Below are 23,865 nucleotides of genomic sequence, written 5' to 3'. Positions count from 1 at the left end.
GAATCATAGAGTCACTCAGGTTGGAGAAGACCTCTAAGATCACCTGGTCCAACCTTTAACCTAGCACTGCCAAGTCCACCTCTAAACCATGTCACTAAGTTCTACATCTACACATTTCTTGAAGACCTCCAGAGATGGTGACTCAACCACTTCCCTGGGCAGCCTGTTCCACTGCCACACAACCCTTTCTATAAAGAAATTTCCCTGATATCCAACCTAAACCTCCCCTGGTGCAACTTGAGGCCATTTCCCCTCATCTTATCACTTGGTGCTTGGGATAAAAGCCCAAACCCCACCTCACTACAATGTCCTTTAGGGTAGTTGTAGAGTACAACGAAATCTCCCCTGAGCCTTCTTTTCTCTAAGCTAAACAACCCTGGTTCCCTCAGCCCTCCTCACAAGACTTGTTCTTTAGCCTTGTTCTCATAGCTCTGGCTGGAAATCTTTCACTGTCTGGTCAGGGTCTGCACACACTGTCACATACCCAAGTGCTTCCAGACTGGCTGGGGATGGACAGACGCTAATCTTGTCTCTGCTGCATCCTTGGAGAGTTGCACCTCTCTCTGCTCTTTGCTGGCACTCATCAGGACCTGGCATAACACACTACAAAAAATCTGTGTGCTATGGGAATGTTACAGAAGTCAGTTTTGTGTTTTTCAGACGTCAGTTTTGTGTTTTCCGTTTTCTTACAGTGACACTCGTGGGGAGGGCATAGTTGCGATTTTCATTGAGTGGATATCTTGGTATTTTGATTCAGAGTAATTATTATTAAAAGTTTAGATAACAAGCAAATACATATAATAAGTATTAAATAGAATTGGAAAATTCACGGAGACGTGTTGTGCCTAAGGCCATACTGGCATTTGCAGTCCTCACGTTTATGCCATGGCTGTTTCTGGAATACTGCAGCTCCATGAGGATATTCTAACTAATACCAGTAATGTATGTGCATGTGTATTTTATGTAAAGGACTGGATGGAGTCCAAGGGCTGTATTTTCCAGGGTCTTGTTCCTTAATGCCTGGGACCATGTTCAAGAGGTCAAAGGAACCCAGATCTCTTGATCAGAACATAGCCAGAAGAGTCCTGGAAGACTCTCCAGCCCTGGGGACTGTTCAAGTTATGAGTGTTGTTTTTGGATGATGGCAAAGGTTTAATAAATGCTGCAGCTGTAGAAAGCACCCTCACTGGAGAGTATAACTCTCCATGTCAATACATGATTTACATTTCCAGCCTGCGTGTATCCAGCCTGCATTACTCAGTCAATGGGGTGGGCAGATCCAGCGCTTACTTTGGCAGAATAGTTCCTTGAGTCTTGTTTAATTAGAACTCGGACCAGCTTCCTGGAGATTGTGGGAACCTCATTAGCAGCACAAATAGAAACTTTAAGAGGCCAACTCAGTGGGAAAAGATTGCTTGCTAAGAACTTTACTTACCAAGAACTTAACCTCTTCAACAGTCGTGTCTCTTAGGTACAGCTGAAGGATTTCTGGTTGTAATACAAGATCCCTTACAATCTTCTAGATGTTGGAGGTTCTTTGTTGTTGTTGTTTGTTTGTTTTTAAGTTTATTTTTATTTTTGTTTTTGAAATGTGAATTAAAACTTCTTGAAATAGTAGGTGGAATATGTTTTCCTTTGGTGCCCTGTCTTGATTTTTTTTTTTTTTTTTAATTCTTGTTGTGTAACTTGATGCTCTTCCACCACTTGGAGATGGTGATAGATGATTTTCTGTCCTCATCCTTGTCTCACTTGGCAATGTTACCTCATATTTTAACATATATTGGTCTATAACAAATCCAGGTTTTCTAATATTTAAGATGTGATAACAGGAGTTTAGACACCTAGCTCACATATAGACACCTAAATTTAGTTCACCTAATCTCGAGAGGGATCCCATCTTTTGTGACTTGATTAGGTTTTAGACAGTTCTTCCTCTGAAAGCTGAACTGACATGCATTGTCTGCTTGTCTGCTGCTGGACTGGCATGGAAGACAGCTATAAAATACAACCAGAGTGCTTGAACTGTTGCTCGCTAAATACATGCACTTGGGTGTGTTTGTGAGAACTGGATGGAGTTTCAAGGCTGTGTTTTGCAGTTGTTCTGTTCTTTTTAATTTTGGAGCTCTGCCGAAGAGGCTAAAGGGGCCCAGATCCGCTGATCAGAACAAGGCCAGAAGAATCCTGGAAGAGCAGTTGATTGTTCATTTCCTATCCCCATCCTAGCCTCATGCTGGCAACTATGCCATATATTTCAGCAGAGAAATATGTGTTGGTCTATAAAAACAAAATCCATACTTTTTTTCTGCTCTAAAGATGTGAATATTTGGCCTCGTCAAATATGGAGAGGGCTTATATCTACCTATCACTACAGCATTGTTTACAAAGCCATGAGGATGAATGAGGTGTTTTTTGGGGGGTTAATTTTTTGGTTAATTACACACATCCCACCCAATCATGAAAGAAATCAAATTTCAAATTAAAATGAAGAAATATCAAATAAACATGATGCATGTTTTGAAAGACAATATTGCCAGCAGTAGTGGGATGGTTCAAGGAAAAAGACCAACCAGTCTTTCTAGAGGAAAGACCTACTGGTAACCACCCTGGATAGGAAGGTTTCCCAATGGGAAAGGGCAAGTGTATTTTTTCACAGACAACTCTTGCAAAACATGAAAAAAGGCTTTCTGCTGCAATTTTCTCTTCTGGAATTATCCTCGGCTGAAAGACCTTTGGTCTCATGTTGATGAAAGAAAAAGAACAGGGGCAAGATTTCTCAAATCCCTGTCATCATTGTGCTGGAGAAATATCCTGGTTTGCTGAGCTGGTTCAAATCTTTGATACTGATGCCAATAAATGTAACTTATTGCAATGATTACAAAAAAGTTTCCCCGGACCAAATATCCACTACAAAGAAACTGGTTTGCAAAAATAAAAGAGAGAAAGGCTTGTTGCCTTGATTAGAGCAAACCACTAAGTGCTTAGGAGACAGAGCACATTCTAGTTCTTTGCGCTTCCCACAGCCTCTGCTGCTCTCAGGTAGGCACAGATCCTGCCTTCTCTGCAAAACGACCAAACTAGCCACCTTTGTTTACCTGTGCTTAAATCATTGGGTTCTTCCCCCAGTTCTACAGGGTGCCTTTGGGGGTCTGCATGTGGGACCTATGGGTAGGGACCAGTGGACTGCTGTGTGGTGTGACCCATTCTGCCCATGCAACTGGTGTGACTGGGTCGTGTTCTGGGCCCTGAGGACACTATGGTCTTTCTCCAGCTCCTGCTGGCTGAGATTTTGCTTACCCTCAATCCACAGAATGAAATTGGTGGTGTGGATTCGCCAGCTAGGTAAATTTCTGCATCTTGGTGGTGTCAAGGCTGCGCCAGGAAGATGGTTATAAATGGCCCTTACGCTGTGTGTGGTCCCATGCCTGTAAGGGTGCATTTGCAGGCTTGACATTCTTATTCCCTACTCTGTCCTTTCTCTTCACGGTAAGAGAGTATTGCTTCCTCCCAGCTCCTCTAAGTCCCTCCTGTGGTGTCTCCTATGGGTACAATCTAGTCTAGGTCTCCAACTCCCTACCTAGAAAGCAATTTTCAGGAATAACCACTCAAAATGCAGTTTCTCCCATGCTTTTAGCTAGCCCTTTTAGGAGCAGCCTGTGCCAGGAGGATGAAACAGAGGGAAATAAGTACCCAGAATGATTTGAGAAGAGTAGATCTGCCACTCTGCCGCTGTGCATGGGGCATGCTGTGCAGATGTGAGCTGTGCAGGGTCATGGGTTAATGGAGATAAATGCCTGAGGACTGGCCCTGTTTAAGCTCGGGGAGTGTGGAGATGTCAGAGTGGCTGAAAACTCACCCGGGGAGCCTGATCTTGGGGAGAAAAAGAGGAGATGAGGGCTGTAATTGGCTTTTCTAACATCAGTGGGGACCCTGATGCTCACTGGCTAAGGCTCAGACTTTTATTTATATTAATAATCATTCAACATGGACCTATCTGTATGTGTACACACACCTCTATATTTAACTAGCCAGGCATTTACACCAGAGCTGAGTTTTCACACTTTTTTTAATTTGATTTTTATCACTATCTCGAGCATAGAAATTTCCATGCAATTAATTGAAGTGACATGTGCTTACCAGCAGCCAAGTCTTAATCCCATCCTTCCCTTTCACCGTGTTTCTGATTATGCTGATGGCAAACCCTCCTCATTTAACTCAGCTTTGCGCTCACAGTGGATGCAACGGGAGCCAAATCTTCTCTTAGAAACATGGAGATATTTGCTGAATGTCCCATGGGGTCTCAAGTTTTTGCAGTAATAAACACATGCTTCATCTGCTCCTGAGACTGATGCAAGTGGTTATCAGAAACTGTGAGCAGTAACCAGCTTCTAAATGACCTGTCTGGTAGTGCAGAGCCACTGCTAGTGATAAGCACGTTTTGGAAGGTCTAGTATTCTTACATGTAGCCTTCGTTTTACTACATGCTTCAGGCATTTGACAAAAGACAGCCTGGCCTGATACAGTTCATGGGGGTGTGCGGCCAGGGACAATCCCCAGCAGCATGCACACCCACAAGAGACCTGAATCCCCAGCAATGATATGATTAACAGAGGAAATCCAAATCCAGAACCAGCCCTGCATTGCTGCAGTGAGCACAGAAATGTGAATTTCATATCTCTGGAACGGGACTGAGTGAAAATGCTGTCAGTGCCCATGCATCAGGGCATACAGACAGGTGCAGCCTGCTGAGAGCATCCTTTGTGAGTCACGGCAGAAAGCGATTTATGCTAAGCACAAAACTCTTTGCTGATCTTCCTAACCAAAGTCCCTAGAGCTCTAATCATTGCACCAATGGTGGAGGTGAAAAGGCAACAATTTTTACTGTGTGAGGAGCTTTGATTTCCTGTGAATCACTTCCTACTATAAATCAGCTATAGGCAGCTGAATCCACTTGCTCCTCAGGATAGAAAAATATACCCTGCTGCTAGACAGCAACACAGGCGCCAAAAACATCACGGGATCAAAGGGCACTGTGATTTATCCCAAGCAGAATCTAAACAAGCCTGCCAGCTCACCCAGACCATTTGTTTATTTTAGCTGTGGACATCCGTGTCCGTTCATCGTCGGGGGATGGATTTATCATTAGCATCGTTTGTCCCGTGTCTAAGCCCACTCTAAATGTCCCTTTCATTCAGCGTCCTGGTGGCTTGCTGCTAAGTCTGCATGGGGAGCATTTTCCAAGGGACCAGCACTGCGAGAGGGAAGTGTTAATGCTTCAGCTGCTCTTCCTTCTTTTCCTGACATAACCCCACCAATTGCCCAAACAAGCTTTTGTCGGGAAACACCGATAGCTGGAGTTAGTCCCAGTGTGAGAAAAACATCTTGTTTCTTTTCTCCCCATCTAGGCTCCTCTTGAAGGAAGGGTTTTCCAGCCTGGCCTCCTGTTTGCTTGCCGAGAGAGCTCAGCGCCCTCGCTGAATCCCTCCCCAGACTTCCCAGAACTGCAGAGGTTTTCTCTGGAAGCACAGGGCGACTGCCGTGCTTGTCTAGAGAAGGTCAAACATCCTTCTGGGCTCCCAGGAGCAGACCTGCCAAGTCAAGTTGTGTTTTTGTTTCGTTTTATTTTATTTTTTCCCCTATGTAAACTGTACAGAGGGTGCGGGAGGTTTGGCCTTTTTCTCCGGGAGATTCAAGTGACAGTTGTTTTTTTCTGATGCTATCTCTCTGGCACTCAGAGCAAGGATGTTTCAAAGGGCAGAGGAATGGGGTTGGGCTGCAAGAAAACATAGGTTTAACATTACAGTGTGTCCTTGTCTCCTCCAGCCACCGCCGCTCTCTTGCACAGAGTTGCTCTTTCAACTCCGTGGCTGTGAGAAAAAAAAAAAAATAGCCTGGAGTTTTTTTGCATGTGGGTAATAGAGCAAATTAGGGCACCCCAATTACACCAGCCCTTCTTTCTCGCAGGGTGGTGGTACACGGAGGGTAGAGCAAAATGAGTGTTTGTCAAAACCTGGGGCTTGTAAGCCGGTTGGTTTTCAGTGCTGCTGTGTGGGTCCGGGTATTCACAGAGCCTGGCTCTGTGCTTGCAGGCAGCATTTCAAAGCCCTCTGGTATCTGGGGGCTTCTGAAAATACCACCAAAGGTGCCTACGTTAATTGACCTCTGGATGAATGGGAAGCCTGTTTAAAAGTCCCCGTGGCAGTCTGGCAGAAAAACATCCCTCCCCTTTGAAGCAGAAGGGCTGAAAGGACACCCTCTCTTGCACCTCCGACAGAGCGTGCCTGTGCGCACGGAGGAGCGTGGCAGCGCTGCGGGTGCTCGGCCGTCTACAACGCAGGTGGATGGTGGATATCCCCAACATTTCTCACCCAGCCCTCCTTCACTTCTTTATTTTTCTGTCAGGAAAGATCTGAGAGGCTGTGGGAGCTGATGAATGGCAGTGGCAAAGGGAGATAAAGGGGAGAGATTAATTGCATGTGAATATCTTCTGGATGTGTCTTTAAAGCTGTAACCCTGATGCCTTACCCCATCTGATCTGTGACATTCAAAGCATCTTTTTGGGTAGAGAGAGGAATGTGGAGTTAGACAAGAGGTAGTTAAGATAATAGCAGTGACCCAGACTGCTTGGTAAGCCAGGAGGCCTGTTCATGCAATGTGTATTTGAACATCTCGTTCCAGATCCAGAGAGAAGCAGATGTCACTCACGCTGGATGGGGCATCACCTCCTGAAGACACTGAGATCGCAATCCAGGACATGGGGATGGTGAGAGAGATGGCCATGCAGCACAGAAGGGCTGGGCCAGGCTGTGGAGCAGAAATAGCAGCTCCTTTTTCACTGGCCTGCAAAGTCATCTTGAGCCATCGGTCCCTAGAGAAAGGAGACCCAGAAGTGACTTGAGGGCTGGACAAGATGCTTTGCACTGTAAGACAGAGATCTTGAGAGCTATTTTATTTTTATTATTTTCATAGAAAGGAGATAGTGAGGTGATTTGATTATCATCTAGCAGCATCTCCCTGGGGGGAAATCCCTGGGTACCTGACAGGAAGGACAGAGCAAGGACCTGTGTCTGACGGCAGACAGGCACAAGCCAGAATTAAGCTGCACATTTATCACAGTAAAGTGATTAGCCACTGGAACAAGCGTCCAAGGAAAATGTGAATATTAGGGATTGGGCTTTCAGTGAGAGCAGGAGGAAATGTAAGAGAGGGATGCAATCAGGTGATCCAACAGTATCCTGGTTTTAGGCTCTCAGAATGGGTGACGTGAATTGAATTTCATCACTTCCATAAACATGGATGAGCAGTGCCTATGCTTTTAATCTGACGTGCTCAAAATGCTAAATAACGATGCAGTAGTTGTGTCACGTTGGCATCTCTCCATTTAATGCTGATTTTGTTAAGCCAGCTCTTTGAGAATTCAGCAAGCACATCTATTCCTAATAGGCATGCAGTGTGTAACATTGGCAAATGTTCTCACAGCTGGGCCATCAGAGAAAGCTCCCTGTAGTGCCAACAGAATATTTTATCAATAGCTACTATGTGAGCTTCTGGTGTTGGTGTGAAATAGCCATTGAGGCCAATGATAAACACTTTCTGATTCCTAAAGCACAAGCTTGGCAAAGCAGTGCTGGGATTGCTTTTAACCTGTTCTGATTGCAGCCACGAGTGTGCCTAATGTATACGGGAAAAGGCTTCACTGCCTCTGAGCACGGGCAGCGTTTAGAGAAACAGAGGTGTAGAAATTCAATCTCACGCTGTTGAGGCAGAACAATAACATTAACAATCCCGCCTGTGTGGTGGACTCACAGTCAGCCATCTAACACAAATAAAACCCCGTGTGGTGGTACAGAGCACCAGAATTGCAGGGAGATGGTATTGAAGGGTGGTTAAGCTAAACAGAGCAACTTGCTGGTCCCCACCTGAAATCCCAGGAGCTCTAATCTTTGTACTTAACACAAGAGAGAAGCAATTATCCTGCTGTAGAAATCAGAGAGATTTTTGTCAAGGTGAAGACCTCTGAAGGAACCCCACCCTCATCATTTGCTGGTCTGCAAGGCCATGTCTCAGACACATCATATGGGGGTCTCACATTCTCCCTGGATCTCAAAACCTTTTCAAAAACCTTTTTCAAAACCTGACCCCAGGTCCTCTATCCTTAAATTTGTCCTAGAGAACATGATTTTAATAATAGGAGCAAAACAGTTAAAAACACAAAACTGGAAGGAAACTAACAAAGAGGCAGCACAAACTTTTACTAAAATTTTAATGGAGTTTATGCAGAGAGACCATTTCCAACTTTTTTTTTTTTTTTTTTTTTGGGCAGATGGACTCCCAGGTTTTAGCTCTCTCTTTGTGTATATGTAGAAAAGAAAGAAAACCAATCAAGCCCAATTCCTAAGCAGGGAGACTGGTGTGAGCAGGGACCTCTCTCCCCATTCCTGGGAAGAGGAATGAGGTCCCGTGGGGCAGGCGTGGGGCTGTAATTAGCTCTCCAGCTGCTGGCAGGACGCACTTGATGGTTCATCAAGCAATGGGAGGCTGACCCCTCTCCCTAGAATAAAATGTTAAATATTTTGCAGTGTGCAATAATTTGCGCTTGCTCTGATCCTGACTCTGATAAGTCTCGTGCATGGCAGTTCAGGAGTTTTAGGAGAGAGGCTCTATTCTGCCTCCTCTGTAGATGGCCATGGGGCAGGGAGAACAAATGTTCTCTCACTGGGGAGATGAACAGTTGATAAACCTTGATTTTTTTTTTTCCCTATATCTCTTTCTTTAATTAACCTATATTGCTCCACATCCATCAAAATTACTGTCTAAATTGTCCTCTGTAATAGCAACTGAGAGCATCATAAGTGGCTGGTGGCTGCTTGGAGAGCCACGGACAGTGTTGCTGGAAAGAGCCTGAGAAGGTAAATCCTACCAGTCGTGGCTATGGTGCTAGGATAACACGGAACATGTTTTTTTTTTTTTCTAAATGCTGGTGACATTCACAGTCTGAATGCACCTTTGTGTGCTGTGGGCTTGTTCATTAGTTGTGTTCCTGCAGCGATCACAAGGGTGAGGTGCATTGTGAGCTATTTATATACAATTCTTTCTAGCACTGAAGAGGCCCCATCACGGGATGCTCCAAATGAAAGAATATCTGTGTGCCAGAAAGCAGCACCATCACAGCTCAAGACAAGAGCCCTCAGACGATGACAGACGGAGTGAGGAGTGCGATGAAATAATGAGAAAGTATTGAGTGGCCAGAGGTCTTAGCACATGACTAGCCTTATTCATGCCTTTTTGTAGGCAGCCTGGTAAAGGACAGCTTCAGAAGGGAGCTGACTGCTCACAGAGTAATTCTGGACGCTGCTGGGAGCACAAGGAGTGACTAAGAAGCTGGAAGAAAAGCATGGAGAGATCTGAGTCACGAGGCCAAGGGAGCAAAGACTTGAAAACACAGAGCACAGCTGGTCATTCCGGAGTGACCAGAAGGATGCAGCTGGAAAAGTGGTCCTGGGAGCTAGCAAGGCAGGGAAGAGGCTCTGGGAATGGGGACTGCAGGGTGGGAGCTGGGCTGGAGCAAACCCAGGGTGGGAGCTGGAGTAGAGGGAGCAGTGACTGTTGGTGGAGAGCAAGTGAGACATGAAAGAGAGATGGTGGCTGGTCAGGCAGGAAAGGATGGAGCACAAAGGGAAGGAGATGAAGAGCCTGGCACCCTCACCTCGGTGAGATCTGAGGAGGAAGAGATGGGGGAAAGTGGTGCACAGGCAGCATCAGATGCATCTGCCTGCACCCTGCTCACTGCTGAATGGTGCTGAGCCCCCCGCCAGCCTGTCACATCTTGGGGCAGGGTGTGCTGAGGAAGGGGGTTGTGGTGGGGAGACGAGGATGGTTTCTGTCCAGATTGATGGGCACTTTTGCTCTTCTGATGAGTCTGGGCCCAACCAGGACCTCTCTCCTGTCATGAGATGGTTTCCTTCTCCCACGTGTCTGCTCTCCTTTGCTCCTGCTCTGCGCATCCGGGAGTGGGAGGAGAGGGGATATTTAGCAGGCCAAAATCAATGAAAAATAAATTCTTGGGAGGAAAAAAAAAAAAAAAAGAAGATAAACAAAACACAAAGCTTCCTGCCTCTTTCTGGATCCTCCACAAATTCTCTTTTCCTCTTGGCCACTACAAAGCAAACTCCCTCTCAGCTTTCCCTTGGTGATCGCAGCAACATGAGCCCAAGGGAACAAAGAGGCAGTGTGGGGCTGTATGGGGGCTCTGGGGATGGCCCCACCTTGGCTCCTGCTGGGATCATGAATTCACCCTCTGCTGGTCCTGCCTCCATGGTGCTGCTCCACCAGACCTGTGCGAGCCCTGTGGGACTGGCAACAGGGAGCGAAGGGCGCTGGGTCGTGGAGGAGCTCTGGGGCAGGCTGTGCTGCAGCATGGGTGACTCCATGAAATGCACCCCCTCCACTTTTCCTGTTGGTTGCATGAGTCCCTTTGGCATTGCCCTGCCTTTTCTCCCCTTTCTCGCATCGCCCTGGAGTCAGCGTCTGAGGCAGAAATGCGTCCAGGCTTTTGTCTGGTATCTTACAGCCTGATCCAGCTGGCAATGAGGCTCATTGAGCAAACACTGGTGTGGAAACTGTGAAAGGTGAGCTCTCCTCAAAAATCTTTCCCAACCCAGCCAACAATCCCTGAACCCATTTTGACTTCCAGAAACCCATCAGCAAACCCCCTGATACCAGGAGGGGCAGCAGCTATTCCTCCCTTCAGTTATCCAGACAATACAACAAAATGTGACTCCAAAAAACGCAGCTTTAATAACCCTGCAGGTTTTCACCCTCTGAGCAGCTGCCACCTTGCTCCAAGGGTGTATGCAAAGCCAAGAGCCCCTGCTGCCACCCCGACCCAGGGCAGGGTGCCCGGTGCCACCTTCCCAAGGACATCGCAGCTCTCTCCATCTCCTACTGCAATTTTGTGCCTGCTTCATTGCACCCCTTTGTCTTCCTAAAGCCTGACCAAGTGCACAGATAGAGCCATAATTAACCCCGTGCACCAGGAACGCCCTTCCCTGGCATCTCTTCAAGCAGCAGGAACATCTTCTTCCTCTTTCCCCCTCCTTTTTAATTCCCCAGGCCTGCAGGCTTTGCTCTCTCGCTGCGCGGTGAGGAGGGGATGGGTGGTTTCATCGCTTTTTCCATTATAAAATACTCTTCACTCTTCCCCCTGCCCTTCCCTTCTCCCTCAAGGATGACTGCAAATTGACACGGAGCTGCGATGGGCTATTCAAGGGCTTGATCTCATCCCTGTTTGAGGAGAAACCCAGTGGGTTTATTTTTAACGTTTATACGCATCTGAAAAATGTGAATGTGGTTGGTCGTGTTGCGAGACACGAGCACTCCAGGGACCTGGGGCTGAAAAGAGAAACAGCTTTTAAATATTAAGGGGGAGGCACTTGAGTGACCTCTTCTAGATATGTGCTTGCTAAATCGTGGCCTCGACTGGGACTGGGGCCAGGCTCTGCCTCCTCCAGCATCTCTGGCTTGGGTCCTCGCTGGAGTGGTGGCATGTCACCGAGCTCAGGTTATCGGAGCTGTACCTCTGGGGGTCATTGCCTGCGGCATGACCAAGGTGCCTTGGTCAGGGGACAAAGAAATAGCACAGATAACATGGGTTCAGTCTCCCAGTGGGAACAGGGAGGTCTTGGCTTTGCTGTAATTGGTGTTCCCAAGGTCTACAGATGAGTTCCTGATCTCCTCAAATGGCTACAGAGGGGTGGATTGGGTACCAGCCTTCAGTCAGGCCCTGATGGAGAAGAGGGGCTTGGAGCCTACCCCTGAAGAGTCAGGAAGGACCCCCGGAGTGACGAGGAGGTGCTCCACCTCCAGACACCCTCACCATCCTTCCTGGCATGGCCCGTACAATGGTGGTGGAGTGGGGGCTGCACACCCTGTGAGCTGGGAGGCTGCTGGTTTGGACGTGGCCCTGGCACGAAGGGATGCTGAGGTCTGCGGGACAGGTTGGGGTTGGGTTGAGTTGGTTGGGGTTGAGTTAGGGCTGGAGCAGAAGTTGGTGGTGGCTGGAGTGTAACTAACTACCTGCATGCTTGTTCCTGGAGCAGGGTGTGGGACTTGCAGAATCAAGTGAGTAACCATTCATTTGCTTTTTTTTGATTAGATGCAGTTGTGATGGCAAGCCAAAATTGGTAACTGAGTGGAAACAAGTGCAAGCAACTTTGGACCTAGTGCCAGTATACAGATTACCTTCTTCCTCCCTCCCTCTCTGCTCTTTTCCATGACTTTTTGGCATGACCCCTTCCCTTACCCATAGAAATAGAGGCTCCTTTCTCCTCCTGGAAATAGCACAAGATCAGCAGAGAGGAGGACACGGGAATAGACAGGGGTTACAGGTGTGGGTGTGCAAAGCTCTCCACTGCCACCTGCAGAATCCCATCAGGTGGGCAAAAGCCCCAGAGGCACCGTTAGCACTGTGCTGGGATGTGGGGACAGCTGAAATCTCCTGGTGACCCAAAGGAGGGATGAATCCTTTGCACGTCTTGCTATCTAGTCTCCTCTGGTGTTTGGCTATGTGGACTAAGAATGTACGCCTAGAAAATAAGATTCTGCTCTTATCACACGAGAGCCTTTTGCATGAGCCCTCAGTATCCGAGGTACCAGTTTATATAGCTAAAAAGCAATTGTCTAATCCAACCTTGTGTCTTTTGTGCTCTGTGAACTCCAGTCTCAGTTAAACGGTACCACTGACAAAAAAAAAAAAATAAAAAAATCCTCCACAGCCCAGGGGATGCAGTTCCACCACTTAAAACAAAGCTGAGCCTCATTTCTCATCACAAATCAGTGTCAGCTGAGCAGGGCCTTGGCAGAAATCCAGCCCTGATTGTATTTAAAGCTATTCAGTGGGGATGCTGTGGTGTGCATTTACCTTGACTTGTTAGAGGGTATGCATTATAGCCCAGCTCCCTCCTTGCTGTGGCTGTAATCAGCATTGTAGTACGTGCTGGGGCTGGTACAGCAGAGGACTCCCACTTGCTTGCATGGTGCTCCAGTTACCAGGGAAACCATGTCACCTCTTGGCAAATTTGCTTGTCACTGCATATTTGGTGAGAATGACCCTTTGGGGGGAAGGTGCAATGGAGGAATGAGGGATTTTCAGGCCCTGTGTAATGCATTTGGGGTATGGTCAGCCTACTTTGTGCTGGTCCTGGAAATGTACAGTGCCCCCTTGGAAACGGATGGAGGTGCTGTGGGGTGACACTGGTGATATGGGGGGAAGCTGAAAGCTGTGGGTTATGGCTAAGAGCCCGTGAGTGTCTCTTCTTCTTGGTTTTTTTTAGGGGATGTGTTAGAAACCTGGTGCTGGGAGTGGCCAAAAATGCTGATGGAGAGGGTCACTTTTTGGTAACATCAGGGAAAAGGCAGCTGTGGGGGAGCCCAGCTGGGGACCGAGGTCACCTTGCTGCTAGAAGCTCAGAGAGCCGTGGTGGGGATCACCTGGCTTGGTGATCCTGTCCTTGTCGTAGAGAGCTTGGCATCCCTGCTGGTGTAAGGGAGTATCTGTCTTGTCACATGCTTTCAAGGCATCTAAGGGTGGTTGAATTACAGACCATCAAATGCATGGGAATGGGCTTGGTTGACTCAGTGATATCCAAACTATTTGAGTCAGAAGCAGGACGCCAGTGCTGGGTAAAGGCTGCTTCCCCTGGCTTGGCACAGTCCTTCTGAGTTGTGACTGAGTTTGAAAAATAGAGTGGCTGTCAATGGCTCATCAGGAAATAATGTACTTTGCTAATTATGTAGCCCATTCACGTGCTTGTGGTGAACATGAACTGTGATGATTTGAGATTTTTGTCAAGGTAAAAGGACATGTCTTTCCAGGTATCTGTTGACAGCGAAGGGGAATGGGATGGTTATGGGCTCAGCTCTGCTGCTGTGCAGTGATTTGTGAAGCTGGAGTTTAACCTTGGGGTTGGGTAGGTCTGGAAAATGGAAAAAAAAAAAAAAAAAAAAAGAAAATCCCCTAAACCTTCAAACTAGAGAAATGTCATTGTGGCTGGATAGGTACCATAAAACATTGATGGGAATTCTTCCCCTGGAAAACAACAGTGATCTCCAGTGTTAATGTGAGGGGTACACAGGGTGGAAACTGCTCTTCCCCTCAGCTTCCCCCTCTTTGGAAAGCCTGTGGTAGATCTCAGTGGTTGTAGCTTTAAAGATACGCTCCGGTTTCTGAGAAAAGCGTACATTAAGGTGTGAACGCTTGCAGGTGGTTTCTCACTGACGGCCCCACACTCGCATCATGCTGAGCGAGGCCCTCTGTGCAGATGACAGCTCCATGAAGTGGTGAGATGAAAGGAGTGTTGACTGACAGGCTTGAAATGTTTGTAATGAGCGCTTCTGTCAGCGTGTAAGGGTTTTTTTCCCTCTGCTGCAAGATGCTATGCACCAAAGGGAACATATGGGAACGAGACTGGAAGAGTTAAGGTTTGTCTTCTGTCTGCGAGAGATCTGTGCTATTTTGGGGCTCGACTTTAATTCAACCTGCCATAGACATGGGGGACAGCTGTTATGGTCTGGCAAAAGCCATTGGAGCTATGCTAATGTAAACCCCAAACTCCTGCATGTGTGGCCCAATTCGGCTGAAGCTGCAAGCACAGCAAATTACTTCTCCCCTCACAGTAATGACAAGCTCTTGTTCCCATTGCAGGAAGCTTGTATGGTGGAGCTCTGCCCGACACATCTGGAAGTCTGGGCGGGGTGCATGTGTAGGAAAGAGGTGTTATTTCAGGTGGGAGGGATGTCTGCACCCTTGCTCTGCTCCCCAAGAGGAGCCTGGGCTCCAGCAGCCTTTGATTTCGGCAAACCGAGCCTGCTGGTGGGCTGGCCTGGTGGCAGGATCAGGGTTAGCAGGGAAGAGATGGATACAACACGGAGCTGGCTTGCATAGGATGGGGTCAGTCTTGTGGGTGCTGTTAGCGTTGTTACCTTCATCTATTTCTTGGTTACATTCAGGTAGGGTTGTCTTCAACACTGAACAGCAGCTCTTGAAAATCTGCATTTTGTGAGTGTTGGTACTGAGCAGCTGTAGGCACATCTGTCTGGTTTGGGGATGGGAGGCAAAAAGGACTCCCGTGGTACCCATTCGGAGAAAAACATTTACTCACTTCTGAAGGCAGCATCCTTTTGTCAACCCAGCTTTGGGGCACAACATGCACTGCTTCGCAGGTAAGATCCCCTGTGTACAAGCTGCTTTTCAAAGAAATTCAGGGGCTGGCCTGTCAGGGTGGATTGGGAGCATGAGTGAAACCAAGTATATGTAAAAATAAATACTTTTTTTTTAATTTCACATTAAGAAGGAATATCTCAAGGGGACTGAACCCATCTTGCGTGACCTGATAGCAAACTTTCATTTGCTGCACAAAGGTAGATGAAATGCAGGGTAGTTTCCCCTTCCCTCCTGCTCCTCCACACATCTGCCTGTGGTTTCTGACAAGCTCTGGTGGGAGGACAGACTCTGGAAAATCCAGGCCAGCTCCCCAAAGGACAAGGTGTTAGCACACGTCTGTATATTAAAGAAAATGGAAAGTATGAGTGGGAGGGCAAGAGGTGCCAGGGAGATGCCTTACGTCTTTCCTTCATAGTGGAGGGGTGGGATGGTGAAGGCATCTCCCAGGGTTTTGTGGACAAAACAGTGAGTCCTGAAAGGGAACATCTGTGGCAGACCGTAGCACATTGCTGGTTGGTGAGAGCAAATGGCAACCCCGCAGCTTTAATGCTTCTCCTCACCACCTCTCTGACTCAGAATAATTCTGTGAGATGTTCTTTCTAGGTGTCTTTCTTGGAGTGAATGCAGGAGTCATACCTAGGAAAAAACGAACTGGGAATGTTCCAGGAGATCTCGCCAGAGCTCACGGGGTGGCACCTTTCGGTGCCTCTGTGCAGTCCTCCAGTGGTGCCTGATGCTGGTGGACAAGCTATTGGACAATACATTAATATTTTAAAGGCATGGGGAAACTCAAGTTCCTTCTCACACTGACCAGTTAATTTGAAATCTGTCATATACTTGGGGTGATGTTTAACTCTGGCTGGGGCTAAATAGGGTTCCATATAAAAGGAAGGAGCTGATGCTGGTGAAAGCTGGTATGGGAATGTGTCTGCCAGCACTCTGCTGGCATGGTTTGAAGGACAGGGCATCTCAGCTGCAGGGAAATGCTGAGCTGAGCAGGACTGGTGTTTCCTCTCACCTCTTTGATCATGGTCAGATTATTGGCTTGACACACAAGGAGACTGCTGAACTCAGCTTCCCCAGTGCAGCAGAGATCAAACCCACTGCTCTGAGGGTTTGCTCCCTGTCCTGTGTCTTCATTCACACCAGAGGGGTTGGCTAAGCTTTCCTGGACAATGTTGCATGCTTGGCAAGAAAAGCAAGGGGGTGAGCAGGGGGAAATTCAGCTCACGCAGGGGTCTGCTGCTGCTTCTTGGCTTGTGCTGATTTCAGCTCCCAGCATTTCCATGCCTCCTCCTGAATTATAACTTGTTATGGCATTGCTTCAACTAACTCAATTACCCTTGATGATTTTTCCATGAAGTTAAGGCCTGGATTGCAATCAGAGTCTCACTTTTTTCTCTGAAAGCCAGGAAGAAGCCAATGACCCTGCTGCACATCTTGCGTTAAATTCTAGATCCTGGCAGCACAGTGGGAAGAGCAACTTGCTGAGCTTGGTGCAAGTCTTGCTGCTTGCTCCCCTCTGCCTGGCTGGTTTATTTGCTTTGACTTCGAAGCTTAAAAGGTGCTTCCGAGACTTAATATATTAACATGTGTTCCTTAAGTCAAATGAGGACATAAAACCGAAAACATTATGTTTTTGTTTTCAGTAACAAAATACTACTTTAACAATGAACATTGGCTTGCTAAGCACCAGCTCAAACTGGTGTCCAGAATGATGTCCCAAATTAGACACAATTCTGCATCTCCAGAGCCTTCTGGGATGATGTTGCTGGAAAAGTATTCTTGTGGCCACTGTTGTGCCAATGTTTTAATCCATCTTTTAATAAACTGTAACTGAAGAACTGAGTGTGGAATCCATCAGATGGTGTGCTGTACCTCACTGGGGAGCAGGACCTTAGAGCCAAAACTGAAGGCAGCTGTTGCAACTGCTGCCTGTAATTCAGCCTCACCAAAATATTGACTATTGCTACTTGTGCCCCAAGATGGAAAGCATTTACTTTAATATCGGCATTGGCAGTGCTGTCACTGTTGAAGTTAGGGCTCTGGAGTCAGCGGAGCGAGCTCAGCCCCTGTGGATCTGGGGAAGGTGGCTGGAAATTGTTCCCTCAATATACACAACAGAGTTTGAGATGCCCTGTGATCCATGTCCATCATCTGTTCTTCATAGAAAAAGGGGAAGAGTTATTATGAGGGAATAATTAAAGCAGCTGGAAAGAGCAAGGCGTTGGCAGGCTGCAGCCTCTCCGTGCAGACCACACAGCAGCTTGCTGCCATCAGCAGAAAGAGCCCGGGAGGGAGCTGGCACTGCACGGCAATCCGAGCTGGGCTTGGGACAATGCTCCTCGCCTTGAGGGCCATCCCCAGTATGTCCCAGCTTCTGACTTGCTTCCTCCGGGCACCAGTTTCAACAAAGGTAACTCTGGTTTGATATTAGGGATTTTTTGTTTTCCACCTTAATGGTGATCAAACATTGGAACAGGCACTAGGAGTCCGCAAGAAGTTTCTGATGTTGTGGATATTAAAAACTTGGCTAGAATTTCTTTAATTTTTTATTTTTGTGTGTGTGTAAGAGACAGGAGATCCTGTTGTTAAAATATCTGCTTGGAGGGGAAGTCAACCCCTGGTCACTGGGCTCTCATTGGAAACCAGTATGACCATTGACCACCCTCCAGGGAAAAAAAAAAACAAAACTCAACCTTCTCTTCTTTTGAAGACTCCCAAAAGATTCACCTCTTTCTCTTCTGAATGAGACAAATATTTAATTTCATTAATTTGAGGCATCTGTATTTTTTAATCAGAATTGTATCTGAATTCTAGCTGCTATTTCAGGTGTGCCCCTTTCTCAGACAATTTGTTATAGGGCAGGTTACTAAAAAGCCTCCTCTTCTTCTTGGGAAGGTGAACTCAGAAAGCCTCGGTGTGATATCTGTGCCTTGTGACAGAAGAGTAATTGGCCTCTTCTCTTTTATCGGTGGGGGACCGGGAGCAGGTGGACTGCTGTTGCATGGTAACGTCTCACCCAGCAGCCAGCCGATTCATTCCTAGCTCTTAAATCTCTTCAAGAAACAGTGCCTGAAATCCATCTGTGCATTAGCTGGTGTCTCACTGCAGGGTCGGGGCTCGGTGGGTGCTGTGCTGTGGCAGTGGTGTGAGTGCTGGGGAGATCCCTGCACACCCCGGCTCTCCTCGCCGTGCATCGCTGTGTCCCTGGAGGATGGATCTGACTTTCAGCATGCCTGTACAGGTGTATGGTGATGGAAGTGGTGGCTGCAGGAGGTGAGGCTTGGGGGCAAAGCCTTCCTCCTTCCTTCTGGGATAACACATTTATGTATTAACTGTTCTGTGTGCTGTCACAGGTGGAGTTTGCTACCACGGTTGTTTCCTCCCCAGCAGCCTTGTTGGCAAGGGAAACGTTCACCCCATCATTCAGGGTGCTGGTGTAACTGGGAGAAGGCTCAGGCTGCAGCCACTGACCCCAAGACCACCTTTCCCTACCCTCTGCAAAGCCCTCAGACTGATTTAGGTCATGGAGAGCAGATTTGTGTCCCATCACAGGTGGGAGAACAGGAGACTGGGAGGCTGCCAGGCTCTTAAAAAAGATTATTCAGCTATTGGAGTGTTTGTGTCTAACAAAAGACCTGTCTTTCATTCCCATCACTCCTCAGAGAATTTTGATAACAGTAAGAAGCTCTTACCCTCCTTTTTCAGCGAGCTGTGTGCTGACAACAGGCTGAGCTTGGAGCTGTGAAATCAGAAGTAAAGGTTTTATGGAAAGCTGGCAAAAAGATGGACACTAAGGCTCAGCTCTTGCTGGCTTCCAGGTATGTTTCCAGTCCCTGGGCAGCCAACACGAGACACAAAACCAACATACTGTGGTCATGCCCTAAATATTTGAACAGGAGTCTTGTGTCTGCGTCAGCCTGCCCTTCTGCCCTTGGGTTTCCCTTTGCAAGTTCAGCCTACTTGGAAGCAGTATTGCTGTCCTGCTTTGGTGGGCTCGCTCCACGTGTGGTGGCTGGGGATTTCCTTCTGCTCCTCTCTCTTCTGCCCAAGTCAGTGACTGTTGTATCCCTTGCACTGCTGCACAATTTCCAGCCAGCAAAGGCTGTCTGAGAGATGGAGCAGAGAAAAGTCCGTGCAAATCCTGCAGAAACACAAATAACATTTCACTTAATCTTTGTCATCTCATACTTAGCCATTTACAGCCATTAGTTTAAGGATTCTGATTAAATTCTTCATTATATGCCCTATGTGCAAATAGCTGTTTGTGCTGTGTTGTCAGAGCACCACCGATATGCAGACATCAGATCTGGCAACACCTCCAGCCAACTCCAGCACTAGGAAGTCTGGGAGCAGCTACTCTGGTTTTGTCTCACTTTGGCTGATAAGCAGTAGATGACCGATTTCAGCTTCTCAGACCTTTTGTGCTCCTCCATGAAACTGGGAGCTTTGGAAGAAAATAACTTCAGCACTTGTAGTTTGCACTGAAGTGGTGGGCAAAGGGAAGTTAGCCAAGAGCATCTCTCTTGGGATGAGGGAGAGGAGAGAGCTGAAGGAGCTGCCCCTGAGGCAGAGGGGGGAATGGTACATGACAGAGGTTTGATTTCAGGACTGACTTTCATGTAAATATATGTGAAAAGGAGGCTTGAGTCCTAGCTACCTCCTCTGCCCATGGACCATGATGAGGAGTGCCAGGATGTGCCTAAGCACTTGGCCAGCAGTCCCAAAACTGGAGCCTGGGACTGGTGTCTGAAGCACTTGTGACCTGGAGAAGTGCTGTCTGTGGAAATGCAAAGCACAAGGAGCACTACTGGGTGTTGGAGGTAAGATGTGGCACTGGATACCGAATTCAGAGGAGACCAGTGATGGAGCATTGCACTTAGATAAATCTTCTGTGCACTCAGAGATCGTATAAAATGAAGAGCTCTTTCACCTGATCGCCTTTTGCATCCTTCAGATCTCCCAGCATTATACAAGTGCAGCCTTTAGTGCAGTCTGGCTGTCAAAAAAGAGGAGACTTAAGCCAAGTGGTAGTTCAAGAGTCTCTGAATCTCCTGGACTGAATCTTCTTCTCATGTGCTGAGTGACCTTGGCCCCAGACATTTTCCAGGCTCCTAGAAAATGCCATCCCCTCACCTGGTGGTTACGCTGTAAAACCAGGATTTCCTACACAGCAACTTAAAGAAATCTTACATTTTCTCGTTGAAACGAGCTGCCCATAAGCATATCTTGCTCTCCTGCTCCTAGACGTCTCTTCCTAATCCTCTCTGCTGTCACACTTAAGCAGCTTGGTGATAATTTTGTGACTTCCCACGGAGAAAGGGAAGGGTGTCTGAATGCCGTGCAAGGAGAGCTCTAACTTTATCTGGCAGGTAGGGAGTGTGCTGAGGTTTGCGTTTAACCTTGCCAGAGAATGACCTGTGTGAATAATGGATTCAAGGGAAAGTTTGGAAAATGGAAAGCACGGAGGTTGCTGTGCTCTGACTTCACGTTGGGGCCATCTGGTTTCTGTGGCTCACACGAAATACATGAAATGCTGCTGCTGGTAACAAAAACGGGGGGGGGGGGGGGGGCTGCAAAACCTCCCTGGCACCTGCCTCATGTCAGCGACTTCGTTTGGCAACCGGGGCCAGGCAGGTGGCAAGCACAAGGAGGGTGTCGTGTCTCAGGTGGGCAGGTAACCCAAAAAACAGACAGCAGAGCCAGGCCCTCTGGAGACCAAAACAGCTGTTCTGGGCTACCAGGGCTGACCCAGAGACCTTGTACACATCACAGACTTTGCTGGTCCTGAGTCACGGCTGAGCTCAGTTGCCTGTGCCTGTGCTTGCATCCCCTTTCCTCTTGCTGTTTGATGCAGCGCTGGCCGGATGCTTGCTCCTCCCTGGATCAAGCCCAGCAGCACTGGACGCTGCCTCCTGCCCCCTCCAGCACGAGGACAGAAGTTGCTGTGTTCAGGTCACCGCTGTGGCTGCCTGTTCCCAGTACAGATGTTTTTGAACATTGAATGGAGAGAAAGAATTTAGTCTCCTGTCAGTGCTGCCCAGAGAAAGATCACTATAAAAAAAAAAAAAGGGGGGGAGAGAAGGAAAAATGGCACTCTCGTGGAGTGATTCTTTGCTTCTTTTATTTTTTTATTTTGGATATTTAGTTGTAAACAGGAGCTTCTTTTAATACACTTAGCACTGAGCTGGTGCCTGTCAGCTACGTCTCTCCAAAGCCGGCAGTCATTTTCCAAAACAAAAGCTTTTACCTTTTCCCTTATGGCTCTTCCCTATTAAGGTCAATAAAAAATGAAATTGTAGAAAAGCTTTCTCTTCTTCGACTCCGTGTTTATTTTACATTTATATATAAGCTTGTACAAACACATGCACTCAGGAAGCCTCTAACGAAGCCATTACCTGCATCTCTGGACTTCTCATCTTACAGCTACTGTGTAATTTGTAGCTGAGTATTATTTTATAAGCCCCAAATCCCAGAATATCGACTCTAATATCATAAACATGCCTATATTTCAGGTCACTGAGTGAAAAGCCACCGGCCTGTTACCTGACAAGAACATTTTTATTCTACATTGCTTCCCATCTGTTAATATCTGCTGTGAACTGGCTGCTATAATAAACAAACTGCTTTTTCTTTGGCCTGGCTTTATCCCCTCATCCTAGGGATTTGGAGGAAGGGGGTACGCACAAGGTTTATGGGTGATAGAGAGAAGGGGTGTTTGTGGGGCTGGGAATCCAGGATGGATCAAAATGGATGACTCATGAAAGCCCCCAGTAATTTGCAAAGGGGTGGTTGATACCCGAAGCTTAAGAAAACACTGCTCCACAAAATCTTGCAACCTAGCTTCATCTGGGGGCACCGTGGGATGAAAGCACATCTCTGATTTATGCCCGGTGAGGAGTCTTCGCTGGAGTGAGAGCTCAGCACCAGGTGCCCAGCACAGCGTGTGTCCCCTTGCAGCTCACTGCCTGAATCCGTGTCCTGCAGACAGCGTGGCTCCAGGCTCCAAATCTCCTCCGGGAGCCCAGCTCCCTGCCTCGTAAACCCAGAATCCGTCAAGCCAACGGACGCGAGACCTCCAGTCCATTATTAGCCAATATGAAGCTAATAAAAGACTCCATAAACCAGCCCATGATAAATAATTTTACAAGGAGGGCTGCGGCGGCATGGAGCTCGTTTGGAGTCTGAAAGCTGCTGTAATGTGCTGCCAGGAGGATTAAACGCTCTCGTCGTGTTTCAGGCGCTGTGCTGTGTGCCAGGGGGTACGTGTGGTTTCTGTTTGGTGGGTGGGTTGGGAGTTAGTGTCACACGTGGGGAGGGCAGAGGCATCCCACACGTGCACGGTGTAAGGGAGCAGCTCTAGGCTGACAGTGCTGTGGGACAACTGAAGCAACCCAGGCATGGCACAATACCTATTTTATGCACTATCTTTCTGGAAAAGCTTAACAGGTTAGCTGTGAGGTGGTGGTGGCTTTAGGGTTATGACCTGCGCATGAGCTCTTGGGATCTGAGTTAGGTCCTGGGAGGAATAAGGGCAAGTTGACCCATCTCTCATGGCTTTTTGGTTGAGGTGTTTTGTTTTGCTGCCTCAAAGGCCGTAAGTTATTGCCTTGCAGAGCAGTCCTCCAAACAGCTTGAATCATTTTCGTACCACGCGTGTTTTGTTTCCATGGTTATCAGAGGCAGGTTCACTCACATCCATCCTTCTTTGGCAAAAAAAAATGTTTCTGTTGTCTTTTCAACTTGTGTATTTCTCTGGGCTCCTGCTACCACTCCAAGATAAAATATATTTCTAAAAGAAAATGTAACAGCAGCAAGAGGTATGACACTCCCAGTTTAGAAACAAAGGGGGGGTATAAAATCAACACGGTGTCCTTTGAAAATGAGTGGATGTTTGAGTCAGGCATAGTCCAGCTCATCATCTGAAGCTGTTGCTCTTGGCAATGGAACAAGTCTTTTTCCACAGTGAAACTGCCACTTTGGTTGGCCAAGAAAATGCCACCCGGCTCCCCAGTGGAAGAGACAGCTCGAAGAGCTGGAGCTCCTGGCCTGACCTGCAGCTGGTGCAAGGGAGTAGGAGGGAATCGGGGAGAAGGCTATTTCTCTTGTTGAATAAAACCATTGCTTATTGTACAGCTCTGCTTGGGCCTGTTCCAGGTCCATTAAAGTAAATGGAAAATCTTCACTTGACATAAATGGGAGCTGGCCTCAGCTCCAGGGCTAAAAATCACATAGGGGGCTCAGGTGGATCTTCATGCAGGAAAAGATTATGCCCTTGTTGAGCCAGTCCCAGCTGAGTTTATTTTAAGTTCCTGTCGTTTATTGACCTTGTGGGTTTTATGTGTTGTCCTGTGTTATGCTACCCATGATCAGCTCCAGTGGCCACACTGGGCCTCATCCTGCCACTGGCTGCATCCCCAAGTCTGTGCTGAGCTCTTGTACCACCAGCTGCAACCCCCGTGAGGACGTGTGTGAGCTCTGCTCTTGAAACAGAGGGGTAAGATGTCAACCTGTGGATGGGGTGATGTTTTTTTGTGTGTTGCAGAAGATCCTGGCTGGAAGCAACCACTTCTCTGTGAGCAGCTTGCAGTGAGAGGGATCGGGGATTTTGCCTTTTCTTTTCTGCCTGCGCTAGGCCTGGCATC

The 23,865-nt window shown here is 47.6% G+C and overlaps 1 protein-coding gene across 1 annotated transcript in view; it reads left to right on the top strand.

Annotated features, from left to right (window-relative positions):
* The window catches only part of LOC310899995 (uncharacterized protein), a 70,275-nt gene extending 58,017 nt beyond the window's left edge, over positions 1–12,258 (top strand). The window contains exons 8-10 of the mRNA XM_083837173.1: positions 5,403–5,597; positions 6,676–6,919; positions 9,096–12,258. The gene's annotated coding sequence lies outside the window, so the exon portion shown is untranslated. The remainder of the gene's footprint in view (positions 1–5,402; positions 5,598–6,675; positions 6,920–9,095) is intronic.
* The last annotated feature ends 11,607 nt before the right edge of the window (positions 12,259–23,865 follow it).

This window comes from Anser anser (genome assembly GCF_964211835.1).
Source record: "Anser anser genome assembly, chromosome: 5".
Classification (NCBI taxonomy): Eukaryota; Metazoa; Chordata; class Aves; order Anseriformes; family Anatidae; genus Anser; species Anser anser.
The sequence above is the reverse complement of the archived record's forward strand: the minus strand, read 5'-3'. Positions and strand labels throughout refer to the sequence as shown.